The following is a 19,115-nucleotide window of genomic DNA, read 5'->3' as shown; positions in this document are numbered from 1 at the left end:
ACACAGAAAAGGACCATATTTCGTTCATGACTGAAACTTAGTTACAGCTTGCAGAGTTGTTCCAAAAGTGAAAAGCAACCCCTGCACATTAAAGTAAATACATTCAACTGTAATGGCCAGGGAATACAGATAGACAGACTATATAATTACTTCATTAGTAAAAATTCTGAGCACCCAGAAAACTTCTTGCTGAAGTCAGGGAAAATGTTGCCATCCTGAATCCGTGTGCACTCTGGTTTTTGTATCTTTTTGGCAGACTGATTTGTTCTGATAATTTCTCAGGTACTTCAGAACAGCATAGGAAGCCTGGAAAACATTTCCTTAATGTTGTTGGTTTTTGCGTTCCCCCCCCCTATGTACTAAAGTTTTAGGCATCATTAAGTTTATCTTCATTTTTATAGTATACTTGAAAAGTGGTGTGAGACTATAAAAGCACAGAATGCAGGACATGCATACATGCCAAACAATGATATAACAGTTATTTTTAACAGAACCCAAGGATTGCCTGGAAGCAGCACTGTAGCATACACATCAAATGTAAACATTTTTTTGATAACAGCTTATATTCTATGACTCAATCCCTGTGCTATTCCCACCTCATAGCACAGATTTAGAAAACTCACTTATTAATGGGAGTTTCATATTAAAGGGAGGAAGAGCTGAATACAATCCACAGTGGGATGCTCTGATGCAATTTTCCAGGAGCTAGCACTTACAGACTAGACCCATTATTGTCTCAGCCATCAAAAATGTTAATACAGGCACTTGGAGGGATACATTAATATAACTTGTATTCTTTTCCAGGGGTAATGATCTGAAAAGCTCATTGCTACAATTCTGCTAGGCTGTTGCATATTGGAGCTACAGATAAAACAATTTTCAGTATACCTGGAGCATGTTCTTGTTGAAAGAGAAACTGGTGTTTCCTAAATTAATTGTCAGTTAACTATTGCCTCAAAATATACAGCAGCTTGCTATATGTTCTTTGGAATAGTGAGTAATATGCTACTCATATATTTAGGGATTTACTGCACAAGAGAAACTAAAAACTATGTTTCTTTATGATAAATTAGAAACTGAACAAGTAGTGTAAAGGGCAGGGGGAGGGAGAGTGACTAAGGCACAAGCCCCTGTTTTGGGGGGTGGGGGGAGAGGCCAAGGGAGAGAGAAGGGCATGAACAAATAGAACTGTCTGAGGCCCTGGACTGGCTGCTGCCCAGGGTGCTCAGGTGGCATGTTATGCTTCTGGGCTGAACATTTGCACTTCCTCAACTTAGAAACCAGGCTTTTTTTAAATGAACACAGGTTGGCTGCACTGTGTTGTTTGATGTGGTTGAAACCATAAGGCCCTAGGAAAGTAGGAATGGAAAGGATCTCATAAGGTCATTTAGGCTGGCCCCTTGCTCAATATATGATCATCTCTGATTAAGCCATCCCAGCCAAGTGTCATCTTGAGAGGCTCAAGGAGGAGGGGCATTTGCAGAACTGTATAGAAGAGCAACCACAGTATTCATCTGCCCTGACTAATCCTTCTGATGCCTGATTTACCTGAACCTCAAATCTAAAGATCCAAAATGGGGTAGAGCTGCTACCACTGACTCTGTCTACATTTTGTGTTTCACTGTTTTGCTTTTAGACTGATCTGGCATTCTTTTTCTTTTGGGTCAAATCCTGAGATCAGTCAACAAGATTTCAGAATTTAACCCCTTAGCTGGGAGGTTTGTGGCCCTTCAGCATATGACACAATACCTGAAATTCCCCAACTGAAAAAAAAAATCCCCAAATCTTCAGAATGTGTGTAAGGGCCATGTGTTAATCAGTAATACAGTTAATTTAATTTTTCCATCTCTTTAGTACAAAAAATCAAGCAGATTCTAAAATGGTCAGGGCTGTAGACTAATTTCTGGTATTTCCTAAAAGTATTCAGTGCATATAATACATCAATGTAAAATGTATACCATCTAAAGTCAGAACTTGCATGCATATTTATAGGATATGGACGATATTTATAATTGGTATAAATTATTTAATAGTGCAAGAGCCTATAGCACATTCCAAAAACAGCTCTGTGGCTAAAACATGAGAACTCTGCATTAGTCTCTTTGCAAATATAACCCCTGGGTTGTTTTTCTTGTTTTGTTTCTGGCTGTTTTCTATTTCATCTAAGAATTTGCTAATGATCTGTAACAATCAAATTCTGAAGTAGCTAACAGCTAAAATAATAGCTTATTTTTCTATGTTGTTGCCCATCCTTTTCCTTGCTTTCTTACTATTTGTTACATGAATTTGTTGTACCTTGTCTTAAATTAAATTAGCTAGCTGGGAGCAGATACTGTATTTTCTGTTGTGTTTTAAGATCTGCCTTTTGTCTCCTGAACATTATTTTGACACTTCTGAGTTCTAAGGAGGAATGAAAACATAAAACAGTAGCATGTTAAAATGAAATGTATATGATATTTTTTATCCATAGTTGTCTATGGATAGATATAAGTTGAAGATAAGTTATATAAGTATTAGATGAAAAGTAGTGTATTATTCCCCCCTATTTATTGTATGGTTTTGCTACCTAAAAATCATTATAGCCCTTTTTACTTTATAAAGCATGTAGCTTTTTTATGAAAAGTGAATCTGCATGAAAACGTGCGTGAGAGGCTATCATTATCCTATTGATATAGGGCCAAATTATTCTTTTTGTTGAGAAAGTGATAAGACCAGGTCTTCAGCTAGTATAAATTGCATAGCTCTTCTGAAGGCATAAATGGCATAACTCTAGGAAGGGAGTCTGAATTGCTAGCACAATATGCCAGGAGGCAGGCACTGAAGTGCTGCAGAAAGTACACCCATCGGACTGTTTAATTGCAAGTTTAAACAAAGGCAGAGACAACTGAGCAGGGCCTGGATGCTGCACTTGAAGTGTCTGTGTGTCCAAGGGAGTTTATCAAACATTCAGGGGTCAGGAAATTTAATGGCTTAATCTGCCTGAGATTCATAGTTTCATAGTTTCTAGGGTCGGAAGGGACCTGAGCAGATTCACCTCTCTGTTTGGCCTTTTTACGTTTTGCTATGTCCACACAATGTAGTGAAGTGCACAGGTACCAGGGGAACTCTAAACAAGTTAGCTCAGGTGCTAGGAGCAGTCCAGCTGCAGCAGCACAGAGTTCCTCCATAGGGCAAAATAGCCTAGTAAAAGGACATGGTACCATCTTGCTTAAAGCTTGCCTGGGCAGAGACATAACTGGCCAGTACTGCACCCTGGGGCTAGGGGAGATATTCAAAAAGCATGAGCCTGAATTAATTCAATCATTGCAGGTTAGTTTAACCTGGCTAGGTTGAATCAGTTTGTAATCGTGAAGACATCCCCTCTTGACGGAAAAAATGCAGGCACATGCCTGCAGTGGCTCAGGCTAGAAGCCAGGGGGCACTAGAGCAGCTCTTCCCTCCTTTCTCTAGTGCTGAGCTGAGGGGGCGTGGCCAGGTCCTGGCAGGACACTCTGATTAGGGCGGGGCTTTAACTCCCACCATGCCAGCAAAGTCCCAGGCTTTTCCCTGATTGCTGCTTAAGGGACAGGAGTGTTGTTAGACCCTGCATCTGCTGATACTGAGCTTTTCAATCTCCATCTCCCTGCTTCTTCAGACTGTCTGAAAACCAGGTCATGTCTAACACTTTTCTCTGTCCCTCTTGAAGACTGACAGATTGCAACCAGCAGGTTGTTTGTCAGAACAAAGTTTCAGCCCATTAAGCCCTACAAAAGACAACATCTGTCTCATTAGTTTCAGGCTTTTCTTATCTGCAGAGTGTATTTGCATTAGCAAGACACTAGCTGTCTGCCTTTATCCCAGTGAAATTGGAGACCCATACAGACACCTCTCAACATTAGCTAGCATGGGAGAGGAGGGGGCATGGCCAGAAGCCAGGTCCCTGCCATGGGGGAGGGGAAGGGGGGGGTGTCCGTGCTTGAGCAGCCATTGGGGAGAGGGTTGGGGGAGGGGGAAACCTGAGTCGCTGCAGTCCTCCGGCCAGCTGGAGCAGCGATAGTGCTCTGGCTAGGAAGGAGAAGGGTGGGGCCAAGCCTGGTCTGCTGCAGCAGACAGCCCTGCCCAGCTCAAAGAGCATGCCAGGATGCTGGGGGAGTCTGGTTTAACTTAAACCAGGAAGGGGTCTGGCACAGATATTGTACAAACTGGCTTGAGCCAAATCAGTTAAATCTGATACTACATTCAACCAGCTTTATCTCAAACCAGTTTCAGCTATTTTCAAACTGGTTTATGTGCACTGAATGTCTCTTCTGTTACAGTTTTAAACTAGTTTCTGGTCACTTAAACCAGTTGATGTGTAATGTCTGTCCCTAGCCTGGGTAGTACTGCACCAGTCTGCATCTTCTTCCCTGCTACAGCTCCAGCATTATAACTTAGGACAGAGCAGTGGCATGTGGTGCCAGAGGTTTGCTGCTTCTGGGTAAGAGTGGCGGGAGGTGAGGGGTGTCATCTCTCTTTGTTTTTGCCACCAACATGAGAACTGTGGCCAATAACACCAGTTTTCTGTGGCAAAAAAGGAGATGATGTGTCCCACAGCAACTAACTTCCACTGTTCCTCCTGCACTGTGTCCTGCTGTTGCTTCTCTTCCTTCCCCACTGCTAGAGCTGGAGCTGCTGCAAGAAAGGTGCAGAGAATGGGGGCAATGGGGTATGTGGGATCAAGGCATTCCCTTTAGTGCATTCCTGAAGGCTCCCCCTTAGGTAGCGGCCATGGACTGTGGCCTGTTCACCCACCCATCATTATGTTAGTTGGTATCTCTACACCACATTGCATTGTGCAGGGTAGATGAACACCTTCCAACAATAAATACGCACCCCATTAATGGACTTAAGCTTTCTGAGCCCTCAACCTGTGCATAGTGTCAGATGGCAAGGTGCAGTCATGTTGAATTAAAAAGATCGTGGTTCGTTTCTCGGGAGGTGGAAAAAAAAAACTTTCAGCTTCAGACACACTTTATTAACAATACAAAAGGTATATATTTGCAAATAGGGTCAGAGGGAGAAGACAAAAGATCAAGTCCCTCTGCCCCCGAGCATAATCATTAGCAGGCTTTTATCCCCTCTCTCCTGACCACGTGTGCAGAAGAAGGAATTTTTACAACTCATTTCCGGTTCATACAAACATATATGTAAACATGTCGCTTCATACGTCCCATGTGCATTATAATTAACTACTTAAGTATGCGGGGCGGGTAGGCTTAATATGCATTAGGCTATCACGCGTGCGTGGATGGATTCAGGATTACTCAAAGTTCAACCTGAAGGCAAAAAATGGCATTTGCTCTTATCTTAGCCTTAGGAATTTGGGGCCATAAAGAAAGTGTGATTTAGTGTGACAAAGAGATAGTAAATTTGCAGGACAGAGAGGGGGTGATGCCTTAGTACAAAGGGCCTTTTGGTGGCTTTTCCCTTCAATTTCCACCCCCCCCCTTCCCTCTCCCATTAAGGAGACAAGGATGGATAGCAGCTGTGTTTTTCTTTTTTTTTTTCTAAATCTGCTATTGATAATGCATTTTTAATAATATTTCTAACAACATCCCCCCTCGAGATGCTTTCTGATCTTTACTTCATTCGGGCATATCAAGATAATTACGAGGAATTTTTCTGAGGACCATGACCTTTGCAGCAGTCTGTGCTTTTAGAGGGACTGCTGCGACCTGCATTCCTTCCACTGTGGTGGTTATCAATCTAGTGAGACAAGGAATAAGGCAAGGGATAAAAATCAAACCAGTTAGAGCACACAAAAGCACAAACCCTACCTTTTTCCACCAGGGTCCTCCAAATAATTGAAACCACCAGTCCTTATTCCATGTGGTTTCCCACGTTTGTATTGGTACATGGGCTATTTTTCTAATCTCTTTGGCAATCTCTAAGACTGCTTTCCCATTGTCATCTATTTGGAGGCAACAGTTAGAAAGGTTGAGCTTTCCGCAGACTCCGCCTTCCTCTGCAAGTAAATAGTCTAAGGCCATCCGATTTTGGTATATGGCTGCTCTCATCTGAGAACTTTGTCGGGCCAATAACTCGAGAGCAGTGGCGGTCTGGTTAGTAATTACTTCCAAGACTGCCTGCAACCGGATGATTCTATTCAGCATATATATTGGTGTCCGGTATCCCCAACTCCCATCATTAGCCCATGTAGCTGGTCCATAATACTCAATAATCCTCTGAGGGGGCCACTCATCCTTCTTCCACTTTTGGGAGCTACCCTGTGTCAAACTTACATCAATACTTCTCTTGGCCCTTTTCCAATCATCATACAAAGAGACTCCTAGCTTATTTCCAACCTCAGACGGTAACAAAAAGAAAGCTGGTACAATTACTCCCATATAGCAAGTTCCCGTCCACCCCTGTGGTAGTATTGTATAGGCCCGTCGTCCGCAAATCCAATAGTATCCTCTTAAGGCCCTATTTTCTCTATTGGTGGCATTTGGAGGGGCCCAACCATAGGGCATCTTGGGAAACCCCAAGCCTCCTTCTGGACCCAAAGGACCAGCAACTGCGTGGCCTCCTTTCATGGAACATTCTCATAGCCCATCCTGGTTTTTGTCTGTACAATCTGTCCGATCATCACTTTGATTTGTGGCACTCCAATATTTATTAAACCACACAATTGTTCCATTGGGATGCTGCCACACTAGCCGATTATACCCTGGGCTATTAGGATAATAAAGCCGTTCTAATCTTGTAAGGTTCATCCACCTTACTTTTAAAGTCCATATGCAACGGCTGTGTCCCAACCTTTTTCCTGTACCATTATTACTGATGCAATACTCTCCTAACGCCACTTGGGAAAGTTCCCAACTGTGGTTCTCATCCCATTTTTGACTAGTACTCTTAACATCTGCCTTACTACTTACTAGCCATTTCGGGGCCAAAGGAAAAGCCCTCCAAGGCCACTGGCCTCTGGCCTCCCGAAGCCCCCCACAGGCCCAGCAGTTGGTAAGATTAAAAGTACCTGCAATTCTTTCCATCATATCAACATACAAATTTGTCCCTGGGGGAGCAATTTGGGAAAGCGAGGGTGTGAGCCAGCGGTTAAGGCTGCTCAATTTTGCTTCTTTCATTATGCAGATAACAACAAGGCACATTAAGATTCCCACCATATTTTCCCTTTTACTTTCTTGTCTAATTTTCTGAGCTTTGCTTAAGCCGTCTCAGGCGCACTTGGAGATCACCAGTAGGTTCACAGCTCCACTTGCTGGCTTCTTGTTCCGAAGACGACTCAACTTCCGGAGTGAGTTCGTCTTGGGAGATGTTGTCCTCTGACGCTTGTGGATATCGTTTCACACGAGTATGATGTATCCAACGATCATGGCCAGTAATCTTTACAGCGGTGTGGGTTGTTAGAAGTACCTGGAAAGGGCCACTCCACCTCTCAGTCAAAGGCTCCTTTTTCCACCGCTGCACCAAGACCCAGTCTCCCGGGGAGAAGTCATGTACCGGTACATCTAAAGGCAGACGCTGAAAGGAGGCTGCATACCTGTGAAGAGAAAACAAGACAGACTGCAAGGCAATAACATATGTATGAAGTTCACTATTACCTAATTCAAAAGTTACATTTTCTCGCATCCCAGGAGGTAAGACTCGAGGCGGCTTGCCAAACATAATTTCATATGGGGTCAATTTGAGGCCCCGTCGGGGAGTGTTTCGAATGCAAGTAAGAGCTAGCGGCAATGCTTGAGGCCACTTAAGGCGTGTTTCAATACAGATTTTGGTGAGCAAAGTCTTTAAAGTTCTATTCATGCGTTCCACTTGTCCTGAACTCTGTGGTCTCCATGGTGTGTGTAGTTTCCAAGTAACCTTGAGAGCTTGTGCGACTTCTTGAACCACTCTTCCCACAAAGTGTTGTCCTTGATCCGACTCGATGGACTCAGGCAGGGAATACCGGGGAATGATCTCCTGTAACAAATACTTCACTGCTGCAGCTGCAGTGGCAGTCCTGGTGGGCCAAGCCTCGACCCAACCAGAGAGCTGGTCTACCATGACAAGTAAAAACCCGTGATGTCCGGATCGTGGGAGCTCGGCAAAATTAATCTGCCATGCCTGTCCAGGGTACGCTGCCCAGGGTCTACCTCCCATTGGCACAGGGGGTTTCCTTCGAGGGTTTACTTTCTGGCATATAATGCACCTGGTAGCAATGCGCTGAGCTTCTACATATAGCCCTGGGGCTACTGCTTGGCGGATCATTAGATCACCCATGGCCAAACCTCCCATATGGGTTCTTGCATGGAGCTGTTGCAGCACCTCCCGAAGCAATGGCCTGGGTATCATGACTTTTCCTCCTGGTACTATCCACCACCCCTGGGAGTTCTTTTCTGCACAAGCTTTCTGTGCAAATTTATCTTCTTCAGGGGAATACTGTGGGACTAAATCCTGAACGTATGGCCATATGGCATGGGACATAGCCTGCTTGGATACCTCTTCCGCTTCTCCCCCAATAAATGCAGCTTCCTTTGCTGCTGCATCAGCCTTTGCATTTCCAAGCTTATGCTTTTTCTCAGCAGCCTTCCCATGGGCCCGCACATGAATGACTGCTACCTCTTTAGGCTGGTGGAGTGCCTCTAGTAGTTTGATAATCTGGGGGCCATTAGCAATCTTATTCCCAGAGGCAGTAATGAAACCCCTTTCCTTCCACAATAGTCCGTGCGCATGGACTGTAGAAAAAGCATAGCGAGAGTCAGTGTATATATTAACTCGCTGGTCTGTCCCCAGCTGTAATGCTCGGGTGAGCGCAGTGAGTTCTGCGGCCTGTGCCGACCATGAGCTCGGCAATGACTCCCTCCATACTACCTTATCCAAGGTTACCACTGCACATCCTGTTCGTCTTTTTCCATCGATGACAGAGCTGGAGCCGTCCACAAAGTATTCAACATCTGGGTCTTCAATTGGGTCCTCAGCAAGATCAGGTCGCACCTGCGTGGTCTGATTCAGGACCTCAAGGCAGTCATGCGTCGGTTGCCCTGGCTCTGGCAGCAAGGTTGCAGGGTTTAAGGCTGTAGTATGTTTGAAAGTAAGTCCTGGATTAGAGAGCAAAAATATCTCATACCGTGATTGTCTGGAGGGGTTAAGAAATTTCCCTCCCTCAGTCCCTAGGATCTGGGGAACTCCATGAGGAGTGAGTATTTCCATATCCGCACCCATGACTATCTTCTGGGCTTCTTCAACAACCACTGCTGTGGCTGCCACAGCCCGAAGACAGGCTGGCCACCCGAGTGCAACTGGATCTAGAACCTTTGAATAATATCCCACGGGTCTCCAGGTCGGGCCCGATGGCTGTGTCAGCACCCCTGATGCAACCCCTCGATTCTCATGAACATACAGTCGATATGGCTTTTTACTGTTTGGGATGGCTAAGGCTGGGGGCTGGGTTAATGCTGCCTTCAGCAGATCAAAAGCATGCTGCATTTCTTTATTCCATTTCCATTTAGTGAGACTCTCCTTAGTCAGGGATTCATACAGTGGTCTAGCCTTCCCACCGTAATCTGGTATCCATAGTCGACAGAACCCAGTTAGCCCTAGGAATGCCCGCAGCTCCTTGGGTGACTTAGGTGGGGTTAGACCTTGAATCGCCTGTATGCGATCTGCACTCAGGGCTCTGACTCCTTTTGAGAGCTTATATCCCAAAAATGTGACTTCAGGCTGACATATTTGGGCTTTTTCTCTAGAGACTTTATATCCTTTTTTTCCCAGAGTGTTTAGGAGTGACCTGGTGGCTTCCTCGCAGAGCTGCAAGTTTGGGCTTGCAACTAGCAGGTCGTCCACATACTGGAGGAGAGTCACTGCGGGGTGTGATCCCTTCCATTCCTCCAAGTCCTTTTGAAGGGCAAGTCCGAAAATATGGGGGGCTGCTATAAATCCTTGTGGAAGAACTGTCCACATGAGTTGGGCTTTATGGAAAGTATCTGGATCCTCCCATTCAAAAGCAAACAATTTTTGACTCTCTCGGTGAAGAGGAATAGAGAAGAAAGCATCTTTCAAATCTAGCACTGAAAATATTTCAGCTTCCCCCGGTACTTGTGTCAAAATCGTGTGAGGGTTCGGAACTACAGGATGGTCTGAAAGGACCTTCTTATTTACTGCCCGTAAGTCTTGGACCAGTCTGTATGAGACCCCATCTGCCTTTGGCACTCCAAGAATGGGGGTGTTATAGGGTGAAGACCCTTCCACTAGCCATCCGTACCTCTTGTATTTCTCTATTAACGGCTTGAGTCCAGCTCTGGCCGCTCGGCTGAGTGGATACTGCTTTACCCGAGCGGGCCCCTCCCCATCCTTGAGTACGATCCTTACCGGGGAGACGAACTTAGCTCGCGCAGGGGTTCCATCAGCCCATACTGAGGGGTCTACCCCAGTCATGTGATCTTCTGGACGTACTGCAGGGCGTCGGTCCTCCAGGAGAGCCATCTGATAGTTCGAGCTCTGCTTCACAGGTAGCTGGACCACCATCTGATCGTCTCTGAAAAAGATCTCAGCTTGCAATTTTGTGAGTAAGTCCCGCCCAAGGAGTGCAACCGGGCAACTTGGAGAATACACAAAGGAGTGCTCGAGCAAATGGTCTCCCACCTTGGTGAGGAGTGGTTTACAAACAGGGAGTCGAGTTTGTGTTCCCTCAATCCCTTCTACAAGTACATGCTGTTCACTAGTTCCTGCACAGGGGGGTTTTTCTGGAATCATTGAAAATGTAGCCCCAGTATCCACTAAGGCTTCAAAGTTTTTGCCACCAACCCTAATGGTTACCATGGGATCTTCTCGGGCTCCAACCCGAAGGGTAGTGGTCTTAGATCCCTGTCCCCTTCATTCTGAATCCTCACCCTTCTGCCCGCATGAGGTGACCTCTCGGTTCCCCCTCTCTCTTCTCCTTCAACTTCGGGCATTCCCTCTTCCAGTGTCCTTTCTCCTTGCAATAAGCACAAACATCTGCTCCCACTCTTTCTCCCTTCCTCTTGTGTATCCCAGCCTTTCCAGGGTTCCCTCCAGTTATAGCAGCTGCTAGTGCTGCCATCTGTCGCTGAGCCTTTTTATCCTCCTTGCGCTCCTGCACTTGCTCACGATTCCCATACACCTTATATGCAATTTCCACCAGCTCTGAAATCGGTTTCCCAGCACCTCCTTCAGTTTTCTGTAACTTCTTACGGATATCAGCAGCAGATTGACCAATAAACATAAGATTTACCATGCGCTGGTTATCTGGGGCTTCTGGATCCAGATCCGAAAACCTGCGAAACGCCTCATACAGCCTCCCAAGGAAAGCTGAGGGATCCTCCTCTCTTCCCTGTCTCACCTCATACAATTTAGACAGATTGGTAATCCGAGGCACTGCCTTTCCCATTGCTTCCACTATAATTCCCAAATACCGTGCACTCAGCTCTCTGCCCTCTGCAGTATGATTGTCCCATCCTGGCTCTTCTACAGGGTAGGTATCACGCAGAGTACGACCAGCAGCACCCTCTGACTCAACTCTGGCTGCCGCAATACGCTCTGCTGTACCTAACACTAATCTCCTCTCCTCCGGGGTTAGGAGAGTCTGGAGCATCATCTGGACATCAGCCCAAGTGGGTCGATGAGTCTGCCCAATAGATCGAAACAAATCCCTCATCTTTTCAGGGTCTTCACGAAAAGAGGGGCTCTGATTTTTCCAGTTAAATAAATCTGAAGTGCTAAATGGGGTGTAGACGAAAGTTGCAGTGCCTCCTTCCCCAATAACCTCTCGCATCGGACAGTTCAACACCGGCTGTGACTCTACAGGCTTGCGCAAATAATAACCCTTATTTCCTGATTCAGATGAGGCACTTGGCTGAGGCTCACGCTCTAACTCATTAGGTATGCATTGGTACGTCGGTGGTGGTCTCTCTAAGGGAGGGGGCGGTGGTGCAGAAGGACTGGATGCCGAGGAGGCGTCTGACTCATCTTCGCTACCCGACAGGGCAACCGGAGCACGGGTCCGGTACTCAGCCAATTCAGAATCTCCCCCCTCATTAGACTCAGGTAGTACAGGCGGCGCCCCCCGAGCCTTTTTCTTAACAAGCATCACATGAGACTTTGCTAAGTAATTCTTAATCCAAGGTGGCTGATTTTGAACCACCCACAACCAACAATCAATATAAGGAAACTGATTCCAATACCCATTTTGCATAACAATTTCATGGATAGCTATCACTTCTTTCAGCACAAAGGATCCTTTCGGGGTCCAGTGGACCCCAAATGTTGGCCACTCGAGTTGACAAAACTTAATTAAATAATCTTTTTTCATTTTTATTCCATAATCGGCCGGCCTTGCAAATTTATTAAAATGACATAATAAGACTTTTAGAGGGGTATCAATATTGTTTTCTACACGAGAGCTACTCGTACCCATTTGCCCACAAAAATGCACCCAATGCACACCAAATACCAAAAAGATCTCAACAACAGATGATTTACAATGAGAGCTAAGCCTAGAATTTCTCAGCAAACTTACACATCCTTTGTTTTAGATCCGTATACCAAATTAGGCAAAGGGAATTTGTATACTCACTCAGATACCCAGAGATCTCAATCCAGATTCCAAAGTGTGTCTGCCTCTCCAGAAACTCAGAATTTACATAGGATACTTCCTTTAACTTCCCGGATATCTAGACTTAAACCTCAAATACCAGGGTGAGTCCAAAGTCGGCTCGGTGTGCACAAATCCCTGGTACTGGAGGTGCTCTGTCACTGAATTCCGGGGTAGTCCTCGAGAAGCCCCACGTTGGGCGCCAATTGTTGAATTAAAAAGATCGTGGTTCGTTTCTCGGGAGGTGGAAAAAAAAAACTTTCAGCTTCAGACACACTTTATTAACAATACAAAAGGTATATATTTGCAAATAGGGTCAGAGGGAGAAGACAAAAGATCAAGTCCCTCTGCCCCCGAGCATAATCATTAGCAGGCTTTTATCCCCTCTCTCCTGACCACGTGTGCAGAAGAAGGAATTTTTACAACTCATTTCCGGTTCATACAAACATATATGTAAACATGTCGCTTCATACGTCCCATGTGCATTATAATTAACTACTTAAGTATGCGGGGCGGGTAGGCTTAATATGCATTAGGCTATCACGCGTGCGTGGATGGATTCAGGATTACTCAAAGTTCAACCTGAAGGCAAAAAATGGCATTTGCTCTTATCTTAGCCTTAGGAATTTGGGGCCATAAAGAAAGTGTGATTTAGTGTGACAAAGAGATAGTAAATTTGCAGGACAGAGAGGGGGTGATGCCTTAGTACAAAGGGCCTTTTGGTGGCTTTTCCCTTCAATTTCCACCCCCCCCCCTTCCCTCTCCCATTAAGGAGACAAGGATGGATAGCAGCTGTGTTTTTCTTTTTTTTTTCTAAATCTGCTATTGATAATGCATTTTTAATAATATTTCTAACAGTCATGTGATACCATTCCTGATACACCATCTGATAACTCCCAGGTTGCTAGTAGCTTGATGATTAGGGGTGTTATGCCTTCAAGGGCACGGGGGGAAATGTGTACTCAGTCACCCAGAAAAGCAGATCACAAAATGCTAATTAGAACATAATTTCTCTAAATGTAAAGAACAAAATCCTTCATCCTTCTCATTCACTGTAAACTGCAGGACATTGTATAACAGAGGCGACACACTCCAAACAACCATAACCTGGGTTTGTCAGCATTGTTTCCTGGAATTAATTAATGGAAAATGAATGAATGAATGGCTTTTTAAATGCATTTCTAGGGAACAGCATTTGTCGTGACAAGGGTACAGTTTGAAATGCTGGAAGAAAAACCAGTTTGAATGCACAGCTAGAGTTCTTGGATGAGGCCAGGCACAAAGAGGAGAGATGCACACCACTGACACGATTAATCTTCATGCATGTGCTGCTGAGGTGAGGGAACTTTTGCTGCTGTTGTCACAGTTGCCAGGGGAACATAAAAAAAATCAAGTAATAAAGGAAGCTAGAAAAATACCAATTTCTTAAATGCCATCACAAATGACACTGTCAGGAGCATTTTTTTAATGTCACAATCCCATTTATTAGAATGCTGTGTACCATGCTAGTCTTGGGTTGGCTCCTTTGATAGATGCTCTTTGACTTGAATACATTGTTGTGGAACCTGTATGAAAGGGTAGACTTTCCAACCAAATCCTGTATGGAGTTTATTTTAATTTCACTTTCTCTCTTTCTCTAAGTCACTATTACCTGTCAAGTATCAGTTTTCAAATTTCTCCCTCTTGCAAAATTTGTCTACTTATACTTACCCTGTCCATCTGGCCCAGGAGATACCTCACAAACCAATCTATACTCAGACCTTTCTTTTTTCCCTCCAAAAGGAAATAGCTGCAAGATAGCAACTATTAGATGATGCACAATCACCCTGTCCTTGTTCTGTTTGGCTCCCCATCCAGTATTTATTCTCATGACCTTGTTACATGTTGCACTTTGAACTGCTTAAATGTTGAATCAGTGCTAGTGCTAACTTGAGTTTGGAGCAGTCGCACCTTAAGGCTCAAAACTTTCTTGGACTGTCCCTTACCTGTACAGCTGTGACTTGCCACTGGAGCAGGAGTGGGAAAAATACAGCTCGTGAACCAGATCTGGATGCCATCTGGCTCTTAGTGGGGGTCAGCCGAGACTGTGGTATGTGTGGCTGATCCCACTGCCCCAGGAGTGCCATGAACACTAAAATTATTTGTGGCCCGGAGATGGGGGCCTTGCTTCTGTTTTACACTGGTTTAAGTTACACATGGCCCTACAAAGTTATAATGCAACCCAGTGGGAAAGCAGGGTTAATTTTTCTAGTAAAAACTGGAAGTCTTGGTTAGTTGTAATACCCTTAGGGCCAGATTGTGCTTGATCCTTATGTAGGTATTGCAAGGGTTGGGAATCATCCCATGGGGACAGAACAAAGAGTGTCCCTTCCTTCCTTTCCATTGAATGGACATGACAGAGTGCAATCCTTGAAGTCAAAGGTATTGTATGTGTACTCTTCTGGGAATGCAGAGCACTACTCCTGGTGTAAAGAGGAGAAATAACTATGGTTCCCTTAATGGACATGGTTAAACAGACTATCTCAGCTTGCTTAGCCTGAGGAAAGGCCTTGTATTACAGCATATGTTCACTTAACCCAAGGTTGAACACAACTCAGTCTGGTGACATGTACACCCTTATATTTCAAAGCACGTCAGTGTGTTTACCACAACTGATTGGTGATATTTTAAATCTGAAAATTTTAAGGAAGTTTTTTCCAAGTCAAATCTCAACCAAATCATAGAAACGTAGGCCTGGAAGGGACCTGTAAGATCATCAAGTCCAGTCCCCTTCCATGGGCAGGAAGTTATTGGGCTCAGATGAGCTCAATAAGGTAACTATTCAGCCACATCTTAAACACCTACAAGGAGGGTGTTGCACCACTTTTGCTGGGAGTGTGTTCCAGATTCTGGTGACCCTTACAGAGAAGAAGTTCTTTCTTGTATCTAGCCTGAATTTACTCTCTGTTAACTTATGCCCATTGGTCCTCGTCCTCCCTTGGGGTGCCTTCCTGAAAAGTTGTTCCCCTAGATCCTGGTGCTCACCTCTGACATACTTGTAGGCAGCTATCAAGTCACCTCTTAGCCTTCTCTTACTCAGGCTGAATAGGTCCAGTTCCCAGAGTCTCTCCTCCATAGGGACGATCCTCCATGCCCTTGACCAGACAGGTGGCCCTTCTTTGTACCCTCTTAAGCTTATCCATGTCCTTCTTGAAGTGCTGTGCCCAGAACTGGACACAGTACTCCAGCTGTGGTCTTACCAATGCTGAAAAGAGGGGGAGGAACACCTCCCTGGATCTACTGGCTCCACATTGGCTGATGAACATGAGTTCTGTTTGCCCTTCTGGCAACCTCATTGCACTGCTGGCTCATATTCATCTTTTGGTTGATCATGACCCCCAGGTCTCATTCAGATGCTGTGCCAGCCAGTGGACCACCACCCATTGTGTAGTTGTGGTGAGGGTTTTTCCTACCCAGGTGAAGGACCTTGCACTTATTCCTGTTAAACTTCATCTGATTTCATTCCACCCAAGATTCCAGTCTGTCAAAGTCGTCCTGGATCCTGGCCCTATCCTCCAATGTGACCACATTTCCCCACAGCTTGGTATCATCCATGAACTTAATCATTGAGCTCTCCACCCCATCAGCCAAGTCATTAATGAATATATTGAAGAGTAATGGTCAAAACACCAATCCTGGGGTACACCACTGGAGATAGCCCTCCAAGATGAGGCTATCCCATCAATTACCACCCTCTGGGAGTGTCGTCTCTGAGCCAATTGTCCACCCAATGCATGACTCCCATTAAAAGTAAAAAGCCCCCAAGTCAGAGGGAATTGGGTGCCTGTGCTTTTGGAAATGTACCAGAGTATATATTGACAATTAAGTTAGCATGATGTAAAATACACCTGTGTGTTTTCTTGCCTTTCCCAGAATAGACGGGCTGTATGTGCAGAATTCTCTGCTTATGGGTCAGATTAGGTTTTTGTTTTACTCTTTTTTTTTAAATCAATGCTAGTAATTCCTGAATACAATCACAGTGAAACGGGTATTATATATCTATGGGGGCTTTTGGCATCTAAAATGTATTATAGGATCTAGATTTGATATTATCATACTGCTTCCTTCAATTTCGGTGAGAGTTATGGATTGTTTTCCATCTGCTTAAACGAGTCTAATCTCGGCCATCTTCAAATAAGTATTAAAGAATTTCTCAAGAGCACATTAGTTAAGCGGCATAATTATTTTTCTGGGTTTGTTATTGATAAGAATGTATATTTACAAAAGCACTTAATTGTTAGATGCTTCTCTATATTCTTTATTGGATTTGCCAGCCGCATGTTCTATGGTTTCTATAGATGTGAAAGAGACCAATCCCTAGTGGGTCTTGTCCAAGATGCAGTGAGCCTGCACTAACTCAACAAATGAAGTTTAAAAGTCCAGAATTGAGCTTCAGGCTTAGATGGATGAATTCAATATGCCACTACTGGTTTAGCAATTTTAGCACATTACTTTTAAGTTTTGCATGAAAGATGTCATAAACTGATCTATGAAACCAATTTGTGAAGCTGTAATAATTTGAAGAAAGGATTTCTAACACAGAATATTAACAGTTAACCAGTAAAACCTAAAAAAAAAGAAAAACAAACACGTAAAACATAACTGAATCAAGAACTGAAACCTGTGCACTGGTTGATTTGCTGGTTGTGTGACTATAGATTGTTTTAAGCTCTCCTGCCCTTTTGCTTCCTGTGTGTGGAGACATGTTTGTATCTGACCTCAGGTCTGGATTGTAAGCAATTAGGGACTGCCTTTTTCTTTTTTGTTTGTACAAGACCTAGAAATATGGTGTGCTGACCTGACTGGGGCTCTTAGCTGCTGTCAATAGCCCAATGCCATAAAAGGTTGAGAATTCCTGTAATGCATGAGCTTCCAACACTGTATGTGGAGTCCAATATACTTCACTGACAAAGGAATGTAAAGCCACAAGAGACCATCAAATTGTCTGGCCAATCTCAGGCAAGCAGCCAGTGGGTTTTGCACGTGACCCCTGGGCACCAAGTTAAAGGGGAACCAGTGATACGAGCTGAGGCAACACCTGGGGAGAGGGGCAAGGATCAGCTCAGCAGTCGAGGAGCTGCAGGGGTAAGTGCTGCCAAATTCAGTGTTGCCATGTCCCAGTGGTGACAGGACTGAGCAGCACTGGGCGATGGCAGTTGCTGATTACTCGAGTGGCAGTCTTTTATCCTTCAGACTTAACTTGTGGCAAACTTGCCAAAAGGATTGCCCACTACTTTATAGAACATTACAGTTCACTGATTCATGCATGTATTCAGCCAAATAATTTGCATCTGGGAAAGTGCATCTTTCAGAAAAGCATCTAGCCTTGGCCTGAATACATCAAGAGATAGAGAGCTTGCCAATCGCCTGAGTAAGCTGGTCTGGTGGTTACTCACCCTTATTGTTAAAAGAAATTGTGCCCAGTTTCTGGTTTGAGTTTGTCTGGCTTCAGGTTCCAGCAAACAATTTTTCTTACATCTTTTCCTAATAGATTGCAAAGCTTTTAGTGCCTGATGGTTTCTATCTATATATGAAGCTACTTATAAATATAATCAAGTCTCCTCTCAGTCATCTTTTGATAAGATAAACAGATTGAGTTCTCTAAGGGATTTTCTCTAGCTCATGAACCTTTTGTATTTTGCTGTTACTGTTGTTGTTTTCTTCCCCTTCAATTTTTTCATATGTGGGCACCAGAACTGCAGTATTGATCTTACCCAGACCATATACAGAGGTAAAATTGCATCCCTACCTGTTGCCTGCCCATCTTCACTGCTCTCCTATTTAGACATCCAAATATGACAGTGGTTTTCTGGTCACAGCTTTAGATTGGGAGCTCATCTTGAGTCACTTATGACTCCCAAATTGCTGCTTTCTAGAATACATTTCCTATGCTTTAAGTGTAGCCTGTGTAGCCTGTGTTTTGCAGCTCTCCCCTGCCTTTTTTTTTCCTTTTTCCCTCACTCACTCACTGATTTTTGTGCTTTTTTTGCTTGGACTGGGCTTTTTAATGGAGACCAACCAAATTTACGGTTTCCATGAAAATCGTGACATGGATAATTCAGTAGGCCCCTATCGATTAAGCATTCTGACCCGTTGAGACCTTTCCAAGTTATTCTCAACAAAAGAGAGTGCTGCACCTGGGGAGAGGGAACCAGCATTATGGTTATAGGTTAGGGGCTGACCCTCTCGGCAGCACAGAGGCAGAGAGGGATCTTGGAGTCAGGATTGACTCCAGGATGAACATGAGTTGCCAATGCGACAAAAGCAATAGGCAGAGCCAACTGCACCCTGTCCTGCATCACCAGGGGCATCACTAACAGGTCCAGAGAGGTCTTGCTCCCCCTCTGTGCAGCGCTGGTCATGCCGCAGCTGGAGTACTGTGTCCAGTTCTGGGCGCCACACTTCAAGAAGGATGTGGAGGACCTGGAGAGGGTCCAGAGGAGGTCACTCGTATGGTTGGGGGCCTCTGTGGCCAGCCCTATGAGGAGAGGATGAGGGACCTGAATCT

General features: G+C 44.6%; 1 protein-coding gene across 1 annotated transcript in view; it reads left to right on the top strand.

Annotated features, from left to right (window-relative positions):
* Positions 1-19,115, top strand: part of ADAMTS12 (ADAM metallopeptidase with thrombospondin type 1 motif 12) — a 362,955-nt gene that overhangs the window by 60,308 nt on the left and 283,532 nt on the right. The gene's annotated exons all lie outside the window — the stretch shown is intronic.

Source organism: Crocodylus siamensis, chromosome 3 (assembly GCF_052110815.1).
Source record: "Crocodylus siamensis isolate JL-2025a chromosome 3, ASM5211081v1, whole genome shotgun sequence".
In the NCBI taxonomy this organism is placed as follows: Eukaryota; Metazoa; Chordata; order Crocodylia; family Crocodylidae; genus Crocodylus; species Crocodylus siamensis.
Note: the sequence above shows the minus strand (reverse complement) of the source record. Positions and strands in the feature narration are given on the sequence as shown.